The sequence below is a fragment of the Protopterus annectens genome, chromosome 10.part0 (assembly GCF_019279795.1).
Source record: "Protopterus annectens isolate FY-2018-M chromosome 10.part0, PAN1.0, whole genome shotgun sequence".
Lineage (NCBI taxonomy): Eukaryota > Metazoa > Chordata > Ceratodontiformes > Protopteridae > Protopterus > Protopterus annectens.
In genome coordinates this window covers 1070343584-1070363879 of record NC_056744.1, presented here as the reverse complement: position 1 = coordinate 1070363879, position 20296 = coordinate 1070343584, and the positions used below count along the sequence as shown (strand labels likewise).

General features: G+C 44.7%; 1 protein-coding gene across 4 annotated transcripts in view; it reads left to right on the top strand.

The window, feature by feature from the left end:
* The window catches only part of ANKRD13C (ankyrin repeat domain 13C), a 714089-nt gene that overhangs the window by 325626 nt on the left and 368167 nt on the right, over window positions 1-20296 (top strand). The window lies entirely within an intron of this gene.

Here is a 20296-nt window from a genome sequence, read left to right as displayed (position 1 = left end):
CTCCTGAAGAAGTCTCATTTGGAGGCATTCTTGAGATCCTTAGAGAGGTGCTTGGTCCTCTGTGAATACTTCCCCAGAAGAGTCGGTATTCCTGGATGTCTTTGGAGCTAGCCCATCTTCCTCCTGGGTTACTCCGCCAACCAGTAAGATCATTGAATTGATCTCTAGGCAGGCGTAGAAGGAACCTGACTCAGTTGAGCCAGTCCCCAAGAAACCAGATCGGATTCTGGCTCCACCAGCAGGTAAGGAATTCTGGAATGAGGGGGTGCTCGTAGATGCTGTGTTTGTGGCGGCGGCCACCATGAAGGAACTTGCTGAGTAGAGTTAGTCTGTCCATCCCCCTAACAGGGAGTCCAGGGCATTGGACAGATTTGAGAAGCATGTGTATGCTTCAGTGACCTTTACCCTTCAGTCGCTGAACTATTGGGCGTACTTTGAGACTACAAAGGGGCTTGATAAAGGATTTTTCAAAATTCCTTGCCAGGACCACTACTGCTGAGGCTCAATTTTCTGTGGCTTCACAGTTGGCTACCCTTCAGTCTATTTAAAATTCTTCCATGAGGCTTATCTCACATGCAGCTGAATGCGGGTTCAGACATTTCCATCAGGGGACATATGTGGAGGTGTTTGTGTGATTTTGCAGAGCCCTTCAAGTCTTCGTTCGTCAGTGCACCTTTTGACGGCAGTTCACTGTTTGGCCCAAAAGGGAAGGGGCACACTCTTCAGGTGTGAAAAAGATGAAAAGACCCTTTCTGCAGTGAGTGTATGTGTTTTGATCCCCCAAAGATCCTTTTCAAGGAATCAATGAGGGTGGTCAAAGATGTGGTTTGGGAAGTCCCAGGGCCCTTTCCAAGATCCATGTGGAGATAGTTCCCCAGGGGCAGAGGGAGGACTTTGCATGGATGACTATGCCCATGCAGCAGAGGAGACCCGCAGAACCAAGGGTCCAGGGATTCTTTCTCCGGTAGACCCTATCAGTGCTTCTGAAAGCAGGCCCGATTGTCCCCCTCTGGAGGTAATCGGGGATCAATTATGCTTGCACCAGAGAGCCTGGCTAGAGATAAAAGATACATGGGTGCAGTGGATTATTTCCAAAGGTTTTATAATTCCATTTTCCTGTCACCTCCACCTGTATACAAAATTCCCGATGTTCTACCCAGTCAGAGGAAAGCAGAAGCATTAGAAATACAAAAGCTGCTAGAAGAGAGTCCTCCAAGATGTCCCACCTGACCAGATAGAATCCGGAACTTACTCAAGCCTGTCTTAAGTGCAAAAAAAAACAAGGGGACTGGAGATCAATTTTGGATCTCAACAACTTGAGCAAATCAGTTTGACATGCACAGTTTTGGATGGTCATGGTTCAGTCCATTCTGCCCCTTCTTGGGGAAGGACAACTGGATGTGTTCGGTAGACCTTCAGACCTTCAGGATGTATACTATCACATAAACATGAACAGACAGTCCAGAATTTATCTATGCTTCTGGCTGGGAGCCAGTCATTACCAGTTCAAAGCACTGCCCTTTGGCCTCACCACAGCCCCGAGGGTGTTCACCAAAAGCATGGCAGTGGTAGCAGCCCACTTGAGACTGCAGGGATCGAGTGTTTCCGTACTTAGATGACTGACTCGTTACTACCCAGACCAGGCATCCACTAATAAGATCAAGAGATGCATACCCCAGGCTTGTTCTTGTCTCAGGATATCCATAAATTCCAACAAATCTTAGTTATAACAGAATCAAACATTGGAATTTATTTACAGGGGCGATGTTCAACACAGTATCAATAACAGCTTCTCTTCCTCTAGCAAGAGTGCAGACGGTCAGATTCCAGGTCACGAAAATAGTTCACAGTACCAAAATTTCAGACCAGTTAATCCTTCAAGTCTTGGGGTCAGTATCAGCTGCCATAATTTTAGTTCCCCTAGCAAGATTTCATATGAGAATTCTTCAGTGGATGTTAGCAGCACAATAGTCGATTCTTTATCATTGCATGTTGGCCCAAGTAAGAATCACTCAGGCATGCAAGCGATACCTTTTGAGGTGGATTCAGTCAGATCAAATACTTCAAGGTCGCCCTTTCGTTTTCCTCAACGCAAGGCTGCAATGAACACAGTCACTTCCCAGATGGGGTGGGGGTGGGCACTTCTTGGGGAAAACGGTCCAAGGCACTTGGTCCCTGAAAGAGGCCAATACATGCGCATCAGTGTCTGGGAAATGAGAGCAGTGCTCTTAGGGTTGCAGGCCTTCCAAGACTCTCTTTCCAGACAGTTGCAATTCAGAGTGACAGTATGTCAGTAGTTTGGTACATCAACAAACAAGAGGAACCAAGTCTTACCCCTTTTGTCAATAAGCCAGAGTGTGGCAATGAGCAATCTCATCCAACCTGTTTTCGATAGCAGTGCGCGTTGCAAGGAAGTCCAGCGTGATAGCAGACAAATTGGGCAGGTTCATTCTACTACCTCTCGAGTGATCTCAACATGAATGTGACGGAAATAATTTTCCATTGAAGAGGCCAACCTTACTGCAATATTTCTGCTTCTCCCCTAAACCAGTGCAGTAGCTGCTTTATCCTGCCCCCCCCCCCCGGTGAGTCACCAAGGGACACTTTACTCCACGATGGGTCCCCTGGTCTCCTTTATACTTCTCCTTCAACTCCATTGATCCCTAGATTTCTGCAGAAAACTACCAGGTTGAAGAGCAGAGTCCTGCACATTGCACCGTACTGTTCTTGAAGTTGGCTGTCCTTCCTTTGGCCCCATCTACTTTACCCACCTTTGATTCTGGACCCAATTCCAGATCTTCTGCCTCGCCTGATAGGCATGATTCATTCAGATATCCTAAACCTCAAGCTAATAGCATGGTTTCTCCAATTCTTTTAATAGCCAGACGACCGATGCTCTCTTCCCCTGTCCATCGCATACCTTTATCTTCCCATAAGGCTTCTACAAGAAAACTTTACAGAAGTTAAATGAAAAAGGTTCATATTTTGGGCAAAGCAGAAGTCTATTGACCCCTTCTCAACTCCTGTACAAAGTGAATTTGAATTTTTGGCAACAATCTTTAATGCAGGAGGTAACTTCTCAGTAATTTAGTTGTCGGCAATCTCTAATTTTCATGTTGGGCTTCATCTAATCTTTGTAAAGCCTTTTTGAGAGGCAGCCTTCTGCTGTGAGATCTCCATATAAAGATTGTACTCCACCGTGGGATTTAAATCTGGTGCTGCAAGCCTTAATTCATTCTCCCTTTGAACCAGCAGCTAAATGTGATCTTTAATTCCTGATCTGGAAAACTATCTTTTTAGTCACCATTACCTCTGCTAGAAGAATTTCAGAACTTCAAGCATTCTGTAAACCTCCCTACTTGAATTTTCATAAGGATAGAGTTTCATTACGTATCAGTGCTTCTTTCCTTCCTAAGGTGGGTCAGAATCCAGTATTAACCAGGCCATTAATCTGCCAGTTTTCTTTACTAAATTTGCAAAGAAGGGTGAATATATGTTAAATTTATTGGGTGTCCACAGGCAATTGCATTTTTACCTACACAGAACGAAAGAAATTAGAAAGAGCAATTATTTGTGTTGTTTGCAGTTTCTAAACAAGCAAAATTAGTTACAAAGGTAACTTTAGCCAGATGGCTAACGGATTTAAATATCATTTGTCTACAACAAATTGGGTTTATCATTACCAAAACCTCTAAGAGCTCATTCAACTAGGTCCATGGCAAATTCTTTAGTGTGCCTATCTAGGGTTTCCATGGATGATGTATGTGTAGCTGCAGCTTGGGCCAGTCCTCATATCTTTATTACTCATTACAAACTAGACCTAGTGTCAAGGGGAAGAGCAGACTTTGGCTCAGCTGTGCTCAGGAATATCCTTCTTTAGAATCCACCCTAGAATTTAGGTAGCTGAGAACTGTCCCATATGTTGAGGATAAAATGAAAGTTGACAATGTCGGATAAAGAAGTTATATACTTTCCATAATGTTCTATCTGTGTTGTCCATTTTCATTTTTCCTCAACTCCCCACCCACCAACCCCTCTGTTTTAATGTTGGACTTCTGGGAGAACGAGACATTATAAGGACACCACTGTGTCCCATGTTGAGCTCCAGATAATGGATTCTTCTGTTAGGAATATTATATTAATATTTCCTTGTCATCTAGCAAACAAGATTTGAGGTATGTTAGGGGTTGCTGCATTATGGGTCGGGAGGAGCTCGAGAGCTTTTTGGTGGCCACAAGCTTTAGTAATGGCTGAGTTGCATCTGAGGATCGGATCCAGACCCATATGTTGAGGAAGAATGAAAATGGACAACAAAGATGGAATATGGTAAGTACATGACTTCTTTTTTTCTAGTAGCAGGTTTTCTTGCTTCCATTAATACCTGCTGCACATCCTCATAAATAGGTGACTAAAGAGGATTAAGACCCTATTATCCAGGCAGTCAGTTGAAGTTGATTGGGTAGGGGTGCATCAAACACCCCCTGAGCTTGTGTGAGTAGATCCATTCTGTGGGAAAGCTTTTGGTGATGGCCTCTGGCCATTTGCAAAAAGAAGAGAGATCCACTGTTGCCTGGAACAGAAGGGAGTTACCACAGTGATCTTGGGAGAATCCTTCTGAATCTTCATATGTACTGTGGAAAGGGTGGAAAAACCCAAGAACATTCCTGTCCAAAGAAAAGAAAATCCATCTGTCTTCCAGGCCTTCTTGCATGGAGTCCTGGCGCAGAATCTTGCTAGTAGATTGCCCAGAGGAGGAGGCAACTAGGTCTACTTGAGTAATTCCACACCTTGGGCTGTATTACAAACGGTTTTAGGAAGGAAAGATCCAGAAATTATCTCTAAGCATTTTCTTTCTTTGGTGCTAAAACATCTTTGAATAAAAAGGAAAACTATCCCAACCTGTGAAGGAGGAACACCCCTGGGGTCAGTGTGTTGAAGGAAGGTAGGAATAGAATCCTGGCTTGGAAAGGAGGGATTTCCTCTCACTGCCATCTGTAACTTTGTTGAATGATTTACAGAACCCATTTTTCTGAAACTTAATCTGTTGCCAAAGAGAAAAGCAGAGATTTCAGACTTTCTGGAAGGGAAAGGGTTTACCCGGGGAGGGGGCTAACAAGGTTCCTTATATAGTATTTCTGATTTGATGGACTGCCCTTGGTTTTTGTGGGGATTCCTAAATTATTTTAGGAGCCCCACCGTGGCCATTTCTTCTTTAACATCTGTTAGCATTTTGATGAGACTCTTTATTTTGTTTTTGACCAAACTGGATGAGGTGCTAGAGAGAAAATCTTAGAAGTCATCTACATCAGTTTTCCCCTTTCAATACACTTTTTGATAACCCCTGCAGCAAAGGAACATTTCAAAACTTTTCTCACCTTTAATGTGTCCTCTATAACCTGTACAGTTCAATTGAAAAACGAACAAATCTGTTAGGGGAAAAAAATGTAAAAAAAAATAAAAAAAACTTACGATAAGCTGGTTATGTAAGTGTGCACACCCTTAGATTAATACTTTATTGAATCACCTTTTAATTTAATTACAGGATTCAGCCTTCTTGGGTAGGAGTCTATCAGCATGGCACATCTTGACTTGGCAATATTTGCCCACTCTTCCTTGCAAAATGCTCCAAATCTGTCAGGTTGTGAGGACATCTCTTGTGCACAGCCCTCTTCAGGTCACCCCACAGATTTTCTATTGAATTTAGGTCTGGGCTGTGGCTGGGCCATTCCAAAACTTGTGTTCCATGGTATATCCAGTGCTGTGGAAAACTTTTTGTACCCTTCTCCTGACTGATGCCTTTCAACAATGAGATCCCTTCAATGCTTTGTGAGTTCTGTGCGAACCATGGATTTTGCTGTAGCAGGCAACTTGAGTAAATGTCAGGAAATACCCTACTAGGACAGCTGAACTTTGTTTGAGGTTAATCAGAATTTCTTTAATTGATGGCAGGTGTGTACCCAAGAAGACTGAATGCTGTAATTAAATCAAAAGGTGCTTCAACAAAGTATTAGTTGAATGGTGTGTACACTTATGCAGCCACCTTATTGTACTTTTTAAATTTTTTTTATAGTTTTTCCCCTAACAGATTTGTTTTTCAGTTGAATTGTACAGGTTATAGGTCACATTAAATTTGGGAAAGGTTTTGAAATGATTTATTGTAGTCTCATTTTTTCATATCACAGAAACCTGGCATTTTAACAGGGGTGTGTACACTTTTTATATCCACTGTAAGTATAATGACAGCCCATTAAAACACAAATTCCTATCTTAAAAATATAGTTCCTAAACTAGAAAGCATGATAAAATTTCATTTTTTTTAAATGTGGAAGGTTCCCCCCAAGCAAAAAACATCTGAAGTTATTAATCTTCTTCCTATTCATCACTGATGGGTTCGGTTCCGAGCTCTCGAAACTGAGTCGGCCTTGTACCAAGCTTGCATGCACCAAAAACTCTCAAGCTAAGCTGCTACCCAAAATGCCCTTTGCTCAGTTACCCCAGATCCTGTTTGCCGCACAGCCATATAGCAGCATTTCACCAAGCTCTCCAGCAAAGTGCTTTTTTCTTAAAGATTTAATAGTTTGAAAGTTTTTTCTTCCTTAAAACTTGTTCTATATTGCTACTGCTCTACCCACAGGTATTTCTCTTACCATTGTTGGTAATTTCTTGGTGTATCTAACTTTCTACCTTTACGATATCTTGTTACCATTGTTGGTATTTACTTTTTCTCTCCTCCATTTCCTCTCTTTCCTCTCTGTCTCTTGTGTGCACGAGTGTGTTTGGAATGTCTGAAAAGAAGGGAACTACGGGATTAAAACACTGCTCTTCTTGCAGTGGTAAACTGCCGAATAGTGACCTCCATGAGGAATGTGTTTACTGTTTGGGTTTCCGCATTTGTCGGCGAAACCCCGTGTGATATCTGTGCTAGTTTCAGTCAGCGGATGCTGAATGAATGTCATAACAAACTTATTTTAAAGGGCCTGCTTGCTTCTCCTTTCTTGGAGGCCATTTCTGCAACGGAGGTCTCACCCCCTCCTGCTTCGGATAAGAAATGTCCTTGATCGGACTCTTCTTCACCGGCTGGTGACAGAGGTAAAGGTCATAAATTCAAGGCCCATAAGTCGTCTGAACACCGTTCTGCCTCCTCTGTGCCAGCTACTACATCGGCTCCGAGCCCAGCTCTAATGAAGTTTACACCGGCACCAGCAGTTACGGCACAGCCTACATCTTCGATACCGACCAGTATGACATTCTTCTATAACGACCAGTATGACGTCTTCGATACCGACCAGTATGATGTCTTCGATAAAGACTAGTCTTTCCATTTCTTTATCGGCACAGACTTCGCCCGTTTCGACCCCGTTATCAGTTCCGACAACATCAGAACTGTTCCTATCTACCCTGTTATCGGTTCCAACAATGACATCGGAACTGTTCCTATCGTCCACTCCTATAGTAACTTCTGGTCCGAGCCCTTTCACGGTTCCAACCATACCGTTATTACCTGTAGCAAAATTGGAATTGTCGGTGCCATTCTGCGACACACCACAGACCCGATACTCATCCAATGTGGACACGTTTGCCGGACAAGCCTGCAGCCCCTTTCTGGACCAGCCTGACTCCCTTTCAGGTGCATCGGTAAGATCCACCAGGAGCCTTTCTGAATTGGATGTGGTGTGACTTTTTGATCAGCTGCTGACTGCTAGGGGAATCTCAAATCCACCTATACCCTATCCCAGTCTTGGCTTTGGGTCCATTTCTCCAGCAACCCTTACTTACTCTCCTCTCTTGGATCACTCTGTTCCGAGGCTCATCTACCCAACTGTTAACAGAGGAATTCCTTCCTCTGCGATGACAGCAACTCTGGCTGAGGTTCCGAGATACTTTTGGGTGCCACCCTTCCTCAATCTCATGTGTGGGGGGTTGAGGTCCCAGTGTTTCCAACTGTTTTGTTGGCCCCAACTTCAGAGCAGAGGGTGACTACTGCCCCAAGCTTGATTGAAGCTCCATCCTTGGGGGCGGACCATCTAGAGCAGGGTGTGACCCTGGTTCCAATTTAGTCTTCTTCAGTTCCGGGCTCCCATTCTTCTTTGGGCAGGCCTGCTTTCCAGGTGATGGAGAGGGCTCTTGCTGCTAGCAATTCTCCACAGTTGGTTATTCCCCCAGTTCCCTCTGAGCCGCAGCTGTCAAAGTCCACCCCCCCCCCCCCAGGACTCAGGGAGCGCAAGGCCCGGGAGACCCCTGTTCAGGGCATTTCACTTTCAGAGTCTTCTTCGGATGTTCCCACTGAAGAACCCCCTTGGAAACAGGTGTGTAAGAAGAGACGCACACTCCCCAGAGGAGTCAGAGGATACGGACTACGATGATAGGGAAGGGTCTCCACGGTCGCCCCCTGACTGTCTCCTTTGGGACATCATGGAGATCTTGAAACAGGGGAGTGACTGGAAATCCTCAACCCCTTCCTCAGAGGAATCCATATTCCTGCAAGCCTTTTGCTCTCGGCCCTCTACTTCTTCGGTGATCCCCCCTGCCAGTGAACTGGTTCATCAGACAAAGTTCTCTCCCCTCCGGAGGATCAACCCCATTGGTCCAGAGGCTTGCCAGTGGACGCTATGGTGGTGGCGGTTGCCACGAAAAAGGACTTTGCAGAAGAGAGTCCTGCTGGTTCACCCACCCAACAGAGAGTCCCGGGCAGTGGGCAGGTTAGGGAAGCGAGTCTTTGTGTCAGAGACCTTCGCGTCAGCGACCTTCGCGGTTAGGTCTCTGAACTTTATGGCACATTTTACAAGGCTCCGGAGAGATCTTATCTCCGAACTCTCCGGAACTCTCACGGGTCAAGTATCGGATGTAGCACGAGATAAGGTTGCTTCCCAACTTGCCACCCTAGAATCCATATCTAATTCATCCATGAGGTTGCTGTCACACGCAACCGAAGGAGCAACTAGAGCTGCGGGTGCAGGTGTGGTCATGAGACGTCACGCCTGGATGTGCATCTGTGACCTTGCGGACTCCTTCAAGTCTTCCTTTCTAAATGTCCTTATCGAGCCTCAGCTCTGTTTGGTGCGAAGGTCAAGGATACACTAGCCAGGTGCGAGCAAGACTGGAAGACCTTGTCTGCTGTTGGCCTACGTATTTCCAAACCTGAGCGTTCATTCTGCAGAAACCAGAGGAGTGGAAAAATGTGGCACAAGAAGTCTCAAGGTCCTTTCTGAGATGCACATGGTGAGGACTCCTGTAGAGGCAGAGGGGGTTCCAATAATGGAAGACGCCCCTTTCAGGGCAGAGGGGGTCCCTGGAACCAGGGCCCCAGAGATTCCTTCTCAGGTAGACAATATCAGCGTTTCTGAGGCTCTGCCCAATTGCCTTACTCTGGAAGCAGTCGGGGCACGTTTCTCTCTGCACCAAGATGCCTGGCTGTTTATTACGAATGAGCAGTGGGTGTAGAGAATCATTACCAGAGGCTACCATATTCCACTAATCTCCTATCCAAGACCTCCGAAATCCCCTCCCGATGTTCCACCCAGTCAAAGGGAGGAGGCAGCTTCCGAGATACGAAAGCTACTTCAAAAACGATCCATCCAAAAGGTTCCCCCTCAGATCAGTGCAGATCAGGCTTTTACTCAAGATTCTTTAGTGCCAAAGAAAACAGTGGACTTGGAGGCCCATTCTGGATCTCAGTCATCTAAACAAAATAGTAATTCAGACCAAGTTCCGCATGGTCACGTTTCAATCCATCCTCCCCTATCTGCAGGAGGGTGTGTGGATGTGTATTACCATATCAAGATGGACAAGCACTCCAGGAGCCTCCTTCTCTTCCAGCTGGGCGCCAATCACTATCAGTTCAGAACCCTGTCTTTCAGTCTCACGACTGCCCGCAGAGTGTTCACGAAATGTCTGGCAGTGGTAACAGCTCATCTGAGACTTCAGGGATTCCAGGTGTTTCCATATCTGGATGATTGGCTCCTCTCCACCCCCACCAAGCGTCTCCTGGTCAGGGCCGTCCGCTACACCATGCTCCTAGTGGAGTCATTAGGCATCACCATACACTTTAAGCAATCAACCCTCCATCCATCACAGCAGCTGGAATTCATAGGGGCAATATTCAACACGCAGTCTTGCCTAATTTCTCTTACTCCCCACAGACTTCAGAGACTCAGGGCACAAGTTCAGGTGATACCCTGCCAAAGCACGGCGTCTGCAAGGGAGGACTCTTCAAGACTTAGGATCTATGGCCGCAGCCATTCCCATAGTCCCCTTAGCCAGGTTACACATGAGATTACTACAGTGGTTCCTTCAGCCCCAATGGATACCCAATCTTCACCCCCTGAACTCAGATTCTCATCACCAACATTTGCAAACAAGATCTCCTCTGGTGGATGCATACAGACGAAAATCTTTAATGTCGTCCCTTCCAGGTTCCACAGCCCAGCGCCACGGTGACCACAGATGTTTCCCTGATGGGGTGGGGGAGCCACTTCCAGGGAAAGTCAGTCCAAGGCACGTGGTCCGATGTAGAGGTCAATTTGCATATCAATGTCCTGGAGTTAAGAACAGTGCTGTTGGCATTGCAGGCTTTTCATCCGCTTCCATCCGGAACGATTGCTGTCCAGTCGTACAACATGTCCGTGGTCTGGTACATAAACAGGGAGGGACTAAGTCTTACCCCCGTTGTCGCGAAGCCATGAGAATTTGGCAGTGGGCGATAGCTTCCAACCGCTTCCTGATCGCAATGCACATCCCAGGGAGCTCCAACGTGATTGCAGACAGACTGAGCAGATGCATACTTCATCTGCACGAGTGGTCTCTCAACCCGAGTGTGGCGACGGAAATTTTCAGTCGCTAGGGCCAGCCATACTGTGACCTTTTCACCTCCCCTTCAAATGCGAAATGCAGCAGCTACTTTGCCCTCTTTCCCCCTCCCGGGCAGTCACCAAGAGACGCTCTAGTCTACGATTGGCCCACGGGTCTCCTTTATGCTTACCCTCCTGATTACCCTCTTTCTGCGGAAGGTGATTCTGTTGAAAAGCAAAGTGATCCTCATTGCCCCATTTTGGCCTTGTCAGGTGTGGATGTCCTTCAAGAATGCAACTGCAGTTAAAACATGTGGGTTGTCCTGCCTCAGGCAGCCCTCGGTCGGCCGGATTCCAAAGTCTGGGTTCGACGTCGGCTGATGTCGCATTTCTTTCCGACGTCAGAGCGGCTGGAGTACATAAGCATCAGCCGACGCCATTTTCTTCAGTCTTTCTTGCCGCGCGGTGCCCGAAGCAGAAGCAGTTCGCAAGTGCCGGTCGGTCAGCTCCTGTATTCTTCGATACCGAAGTCATCAAAAAAGCTAAGTACCCCGTTGGGGACCTTTTCTTGCCTCAGCCGATGTCAGAAATTACTGAAAAAGTTAACAATTGTCTTTCTTGTGGTAAACAAATACCTCATAAGGATTTCCACTCTTACTGTCTTCCTTGCCTGGGCCCAGACCACGACGTCTCTGCCTGTGTAGCCTGTGCTCGCTTCAACAAGCGCACTCTCAGGCGCCGGGCGGAGTTCGCTGAAGATTTTTCACGATAAATTTGCTTACACCATGCCGTCGGATCTTCCGACATCGCAAACTCCCAAAAAGCGAAAAGACCGGGACCGACATCCTCGGCCCGCATCTACCACTGACTCCACGCCAAAACCTAGCGCGAGTGCTCCGGTTCCCTCTGAGACTGTCTCTCCACTGCTCCGAACCGAAGACACCGCATTACCGACGACTCCAATTCCGGACATCACTCCGCCAGTTATCAATTTTCCTCCGGATACCGAAACCGAGGAAATGCCCGAGACCATTGCTGTAGACAAGGTCACTCCTGCACGTGGAGCTGCCAGGCCTCCTATGGCCATGTCTATTAAGGCCTACACTAGGGCTAAGGCAGCCAGCAAAACAAAGCATATTACTTCTAAATCCTTACCTCAGCCTACTCCAGAGACACAAATTATGTCCATGGCTGCTGATTTAATTTCCATGATTAGAGGTTCACAGGCCCATCCTGAGAGAGGATCCCAGCCTCCTTCTGATAAAAGGCCTCGGGTTGAACCCTCTGACCCTATTCCTTCAGATGAAGATTCTGAGGGCTCTGTCCACTCTGATAGCCAGGAAGAGCTCTTCCAGACCTATGAGGACTCTGATGCAGAAGATTCCATCCCCTCGGCCTCCCCTCCTGAGGATATTTCTTTTGGGGAAGTTCTGCACACCATGAGGGAACATTTCTAGTGGCAAGGTCAGGAATATTCTGATTCTAGGAAACGCCTTAGGACTTTCCTTAAGAAGCCCCAGCACAGGCCCTTAGCTATTCCTCCTGTACTTGATGTTCTGGATGATTTATATTCTGACTCTAGTGCTACCCTGATTCTCTTCCTCCTGCTCCAGCCAAGCCAGACAGGTATTACAGGGTCCCAGAAACTCATTCCCATTTATTCAGGGCCCATACTGCTGATTTGGAAACTATTTCACAGGGGCCTAAAGGAGTTTCAGCCTCCACCTCTAAAAATCCATTGCCCTCCAACAGGGAAGCTAGGTCATTAGAGGGATGGGGCAAAAAGGTTTACACATCCACTACCTTATCTATGAGAGCTTTAAATTGCCTTTTTCATATGTTACAATATCAGGATTACCTGTTAGAAGATTTACAAAAAACATTAGCCACTCCTGATCCTTTAGACAGCCAGGCAAGAAACCCTTTCTTCACCTGTTCGGGATATTATTTTGGCTTCTCATAAACCATCCACCAGAAAACATTACAAGGATAAATAGAAAAGATTCTCTATTTGGTCACGTAATCAGGAGCTAGACACGTTCGCAGCCCCTGTGGCCACTATTCTTCATTATTTGGCTGAGCTGTTCGACAAAGGTGCCTTGGCTCCTACTATCAGAGTCCATCTAGCAGCTATTTCCAACTTCCGTAACGGGCCTGAAGGAGTACCACTCATCTCCTCTCATCTTTGCAAGACCTTCCTCAAGGGTATTTTTCACAGCAGGTCTCCCATTAGACAGCTGGTGGAGGCATGGAATTAGTCCTGAGTTCTGCAGGCTCTTTCTCTGCCCCCGTTTGAGCCGGCTGCCACCTGTGACCTAAACTTCTCATCTTGGAAATCCTTATTCCTGGTGGCTATAACTTCAGCAAGAAGAATTTTGGAATTACAAGCGTTGTGTATCAAGAGCCCTTATCTGATCTTTCATAAGGACAGAGTATCACTTCGAACTAACCCATCCTTTCTCCCTCCCCAAAGTGGTTTCTGACTTTTCCATTAACCAGTCCATTGAGCTCCCTGTGTTTTTCCCAAATTACTCGAACAAGGGAGAATACTGCCTACATTCCCTGGATATTCGTAGACAGTTACACTTTTATCTGGACAGAACTAAATCATTCTGCAAGTCAGACCTGCTTTACATTTCCTTTGCAGACCCTAGAATGGGAAGTGCAGTATCAAAAGTTGCTTTGTCTAAAGGGCTCAGGGTTTGCATTTCCTTCACATATTTACTTACGGAGGGATCTAAGCCGGGCCAAATCAAAGCTCACTCAACTAGGGCTGTTGCAGCATCTGTTGCCTTCCACTCTAGGGTCTCCATGGATGACATTTGTGCAGCTGCCATTTGGGCTAAGCCCCACACCTTTATCAAGCATTACAAATTGGAACTGATCTCCAGGGGAAGAGTGGCCTTTGGCTCAATGGTTCTCAGGAATGTTCTTCCTTAAGGGCCACCCAGGTTCTCCAAGTAGCTGGGGACTCTGTCCCATCAGTGATGAATAGGAAGAAGATTAACAACTTCAGATAAAGATGTTATGTCTTACCATAATGTTCTGTCTGAGTTGTTGATCTTCTTCCAGTCATCACACCCTCTCACCGACCCTCTCCTAAGGTTCCTGGTGGATCTTTTGGGTCTTTGTGGTGTATTAGGGTTTCTGCGCAGAGATGGCCTCTGGCTTATTCCTTCTCTATATGTTGCATGCAGACTCGATCCGCTGTAACTGGGAAAAGGGCATTGTGGGTAGCAGCTTAGCTTGAGAGTTTTTGGTGCACTCAAGGTTGGTATAAGTCTGACTCTGTTCCAAGGGCTTGGAACCGAACCAATCAGTGATGACTGGAAGATCATCAACAACTCGGATGGAACGTTATGGTAAGACATAACTTCTTTTTATCTGCCCAGCAAAGGAACAGCTCAAGCTGACCATTGATCTGCAGAAGCATGCAAAAAACGTTGTCTTCAATGGCTGGAATGTTAAGGGCATGGTTCCCAAACATGTCTTTTTATTAGTCAGCTCAGCTTGAGCTGACAAACTGGGCATGTGGAAGGTGTCTTGAAGCTTTGGAAAACTGGTCAGCTATTGTATCCTGACAAGGATATATAACCTATATGGTTAAGGCTTGTACAGCAGTGATCAATGTGATGAATATCAGCACTTCCCACAGTAGGTAACCATGTTGGAGGTCGCAGAGGCACACACCCCCCCCCCCCCATACACACATACACAGTAAAACACATGCACGTGTGCACTACTTACCCCATACCAGTCCTTGTTATCAGATCATTAACAGTGTCCCTTTTTCCCTGTCCATTTAATTCGGGGATGATTACAGTTTGTCTACAATGACAATCATTTGAGTATCACACTTCATATTTGTCAGTAAAGTCATGCTAAGGTAAAAGCTTACAAGGTTGGGAGAGGTATACCTAATGATGTCCTTCCATGATTACTGTTGCAGTATTAATATCCTTGGAAGGATATCCCATAGGATATCTGTACATCTGGCCCTTATACCAAAGACTGGGTGCCCACATCCTAAGCCGTACATCTTTAGTATGACCTCAACCCAGTGGAGCCAGTGGTACAAATGGGACATACTTATGCAGAATATCTCAGAAATTTCTTGCCATCAGCCAAGACCTGAACTCATGCTTCAGCTTTGGTTTGCCAGCCTTTGCTGTTCATGCCTTTTACTTTGCTGTTGGGTAGTTAAGTATATCCATTATGGACTTTCCTCTTTCAGTTGTATTTTCATAAGTTTTGTACATGTTATAGAAGGAAGAAAATGTGATTGTGGGATTAAGATTCCTCATGGGGATCATATTAAATGTTTGTTTTGTCTGGGTGCTGGGCATGATTGCAAGGATCACTTTGTAGTCTTGTGTCTTCTACAAGTTTCTGGTTCTTAAGATAATTTTTTAAAATTATCCTACCCCAGCCATTGCGGTTAATGGTAAGTTCTGTTCACTGTGGGTCTGCATTAAAAATAGAGTAATGAAGTAAAAAAAATCCTGTATCAGGAGAGAGAAGTATGGCTAGAAGAGGTAGCCAGCCTGTTAGAGAGAAACATAAAATGTTTTAATTGAAAAAGCTTTTTGAAATATGAAAAGTGAGACAAAGGAGGGGAAGCAAGTCTATAAAAAAGTAGCAAAGCCTGATTGGAGTCCTATAGAAGATCAGTGTGTGACGGGCAACCTTTTTCAGAAAAATCGGTTAAGCAAAAGTCATTGATAGAACCTTCCTTTGCTGGGAAGGGAGAGTTAAAAGTACTGCACTTCAAGCAAAAACACCAAGCTATTTAGCTGACCAGCTGGCACAGAGGTAGAGTGCCTACCTAACTACCTACCAGTGATCCAATCTTGAGAGTGAGTCTTGGTTGCAGGAAGGGTAGCTGCAGGAGTCAGGAAAGTGTATTCACTGTCCTTTTCTCCAATTCTCTGTGTAATTGAAGTATTAGCTGGCAACATCAGCAATCTGAAAATATCTATATCCATGATGGGATGTCCTTAAATAGGGCAAAAGAGGAGATTAATCTATGGTCGTAGTGACCACAAAGCTTAATTCTGGTGTACACAGTGAGGAGCAGAAAAAGGAGACACAAATCAACATATTGCTGGAAGCGTAGTTTAGGAAGTCCGTGCAAGATGCTGAGGTCATCCTTCCATTGTACAGAATGTTGATAAAGGTACACTTTGAGAACTTTGTGCACTTCTGGGAGCCATAGAGAAGAAGTTAGGCTGGTAGACTGTAAAACTTAGTTGACCAACTGAGTAGAATTTATATTATCTATATGCATGTGAAGAAACTTTGCTAGTTTTCTGTGTAGTTAATGAGAGAATGGGGGATGTCACTTGATTGCATGTCATTGCTTGATGAAGAGTTTGTGGTGCTGGAGCTGAAGAGGAAGAACAGGGATAAGAATTGTGAAATCTAAACAGGGTAAAAACACAGACTTGAGGAAATACTGCGTCATGTGCAAGTCAAGCCATTGCAGTGTCTTAGAGGTATTTCAGATATTGCATGTAAGTGACGAGATCAGGGTATGAAGGGAGTAATTGCTTGCAGGCTAGTTACAATATTTAGATAATTTGCTAGGCCAAAGATTTTATTCCCTTTTTTTATATTCATGTCTTGGGTCCTGATTTTGCTGTTAAAGGACCACTACAGGCAAATGATGAAGAAAACATATATTTTTTATCTTGCCAAGATTTACTACACCTCCCAAAGCTGCCTGCAGCAAAATAAGTACTCATTCCTAATTTTATTTTGTTTTTACGCTTGTCTGCCCCATGATTCCTTTGGAAAGCTAAATCTTTCCCGTAATGCACAGACTGAGAAAAAATAGCCCTACCATTTGTTGTCAGACTAGACTTCCATTCACTTGGAATGGAACACCTGAAATAAACTGCCAAGTTTGAGAGTCTGCAGCTCATGCATCATTGACTGGTATGCGTTGAGTTTTACAAATGTTGTTCCTACTGATGTACTACACATTCTCTACAAAAGTGTCAACAAATTACTGAGATAAAAAAGACTTTTCCCAAGGAGCAGTTTTGCAAGTTTCAGTTCCTGGCCAGGTTACTCCTCCCATCTCCCCTCCTTCAGTGGGCTACAGTCTCACATTTCCAGCTTTGCTAGATTCAACTATTTAGTCAGCTTTGCATGACAGGGGGCAGCCACGGTGGTTCATAGGTTCATAGATTAGTACTAAGCTAACTGCCCTTGCGAGCCATTTTAAGCTTAGCCAATTATCCCTTATGAGACTCAAACCCTGCACCTTCTGTTTGTAAGGCAAACACCTTAACCATTAGACCACCCTCCCAACCTGCAGCAGTTAGCGTTGTCACCTCACAGCAAGAGTTTCTCTGGTTCGATCCTTGGCTGGGGTGCCTTCTGTGTGGAAGTCTGCATGTCCTCCCTGTGGTCACGTGGGTTTCCTTTGGTTTCCTCCCACATCCCAAAGACATGTAGGTGGATTGGACACTCTAAATTCGCCCTAGGTGTGAGTGTGTGTGCCTTCTGTGGAAGGTTGGGCGCCGGGCTGGCAACTCGACACCGTAAAACTCTACTGCCAATCATGAGCGGACCGGTAAACCGCTGTGGCGACCCCAAGTTGAAAAGCTGAAAGAAGTCGTCAGCTTTGCATGACAATAGACATCAAAAAATAGACTGGTGTGCCACTAAATCTGTTCCCTTGTATGTCTCTTCACTTCTGAATAGCATTTCCCAGGAATAAAAATAAAAAAAAAAAAAAGCAAACATCAGTCCAGAGTTTAAGGCCAGTCTATCCATTTTTTAAAATGTGCACAGTAAAATATTCAACTTGTAATGCATTTTGGCTGCTGACATGGTTATCTTTACATAGTTATTCTCATATAGTATAACCTTATAGTATAACCTGAACTTATGGTATTTAATGATAAATTTTACAACAGTTCTTAGTTTCTTAACAATGACACCCAAGCCTCTGATGTGACCTAGTACTTTTTCTTACTATTGCTTTATGTAGTTTGTCTTAGTTGTATACTTGTAGCATGTTTCTCATCCTCACAGCAACAGACTCGTGGAGAAAATTTCCAAAGCAGATACTTGTATTGAAAGAGTACCAGCAGCTGTAGCAGTGATACCACACTCCAAAACAATGCACTCAAACATAGTATTACTGACAAACACACGGGAATGTATATGTCTGAATCAAGCAGTGATGAAATTGCTAGGGACTTCACTGAGCACAATTTTACTCTTAATCTCTCCATTTCATAATGCATAACATTCACATCACACGTACAAAGGCACACCTCCACCTTCCACAAACACAGCTACCCACACCCACACAACTGCTACGGTCCGGTTTCTCCCTACAATTATTGCAAGCCAAGAATAACACTTTTTAATAAGGATACCTACCAGACAAGTCTGCATAACACACTTGGTCTACCTGCATCATCGCAGCTCGGGTCCTGCCCCCCCAGCAACTGCAACATTGCCAGATAAAACCACTGTTACAGTCCAGTTTCACCCGACAGTTATTGCAAGCCAACAATAACACTTTTTAATAAGGATACCTACCAGACAAGTCTGCATAGGTGACTGGATATTTACAGTTCTTGTTATTAGCAGATGTGGTCCTTAACAGTTATGTTTTAAATATTGCGACTGGTTATTTACATTTCCTTTTACAGCACATTTGTTACTTTTACTAGTTATTTTTTAAACATGGTTTTGGCTGGCATGCACACCTGCAAGCCCCCCCCCCCCCCCCCAGGCAACTTTAGCTTTGTCTATTGCCACTGGATGGCATAACTTAACAATATACTTGCTATATCTTATCCCAAATAGATCTGCCTCCACACTGAATACTTGTAAAGTAAGGCAAGTAACATTTACTTGATGTATTTTGTCCCCCAGATAGATTTACCTTCCTTTGTATTAGTTGCACACCAAGGCCATAAAGTAGTGTTTCTGCAACTAACTGCTTACACTCATTTCCTGCTTCTACCTCTTCCTTGCTTACACTTGCATTACAGCTCCAAGACTTCCACTTCTTATGCTGATTGCTTTTCTTTGCAGTCTTCTGTGAGGGGGCTGGCCAGATCTCTACTTGCTTTTTCTGGTTATACCTTCCCCCATTTTGCATCTCCCTCCACTAACTCCCTCTTCTCCCATGTACATTAACTAGTCTATATTAGTGGGTCTACTTGAGCGGCGCCATTTTGAAAGTTATCTTTTGGCCTGCTTATGGTGAGAAAGCTTCCCCAGACCCTTTTTAGTGTGACTGCATCAGTATAAGTAAATTAAACTAGTACAATACAGCTAAACAGACACATTTGGTGTAAACAGAAACAAGTGGAAATATACATTTGGTGTACAAAGAAAAGAAACAAGTCCAGAGATGTAATTGGAGTTGGTGTTAGCCCTGCTGCGCTCCCCTCTCTGCTTCCTAGTCCCACCTGTCCCCACTAGTGCTACATTTCAACTGAACTTAGCCACTCCCGTCTTGCTAACCACCAATCACTGAATCTGTCCCACCCCTGTACCCATTTCCTTCTCTTCCACTATTCCACATCCTGTAAAGCACATTCTTCCATCTAACTACTTTACAATCACAAACACCTCTCATCAACCATCACACCCACCCCATCCTAAGCAGATCTCTCAATCATGACCAGACCCAACCAAACTACGCCCAAAATACCCAAATCCACATACATACACCTCTTACTATTGCTCCTAGGTGTATCCACCCTCCCACTGCTAACTTCTATCACCATTCCAGTAACATTTTTGCAACACAACCTTTTACTCAACTAGTCCCATATCACTACCAAACCTTCTTTATTCACCACTATGCACACAGATTACAGCCATCACAGTACCAGTCTCAAACAACTATAAAGAACTTTAAGACCCTAAACAAACTACTCCAACTCTATTTTTACCTCAGAACCCAACTCGGCTGCGGTGATATACACCCAAACCCAGGCCCACAAACTTTAGGAGCCCCAACCCTCAACCTGAATTATACCCTACTCCACCGAGACAAATCCACGCTCCTCCTTTTAAATTTAAATGTCAGAAGTATACTAAAAGTCCACGACTTTCATGCACTACTCTCCTTTTATCAACCTGAGATAGTCATACTAACAGAGACTTTGCTTAAACCAAGCAGCCATAACAATGAAATCATTCCACCAGGTTACAATATAATTCTTAGTGATAGAATAGGTAAAAAAGGCGGGGGGTGTTGCAGTAGTGTATAAATCTCACCTAATCCTTGAGAAAGTAGACATAACCCCAGACCTCATAAAGTTGAACTCACTCTAATGAAACTAAAACTTAATGATAGTAAACACATCAACATCACAGGATAGTACATCCCTCCAGGCAACAATATCCCCATTACAGAAAAACTCCTAGAATGGATATCTAACTCCCCCCCCCCCCCCCCAAGAAAGCATAATATTAGGAGACCTTAATACCGACTGGCAAAACTGTTCCAGTCATAACCCATTCTCCCA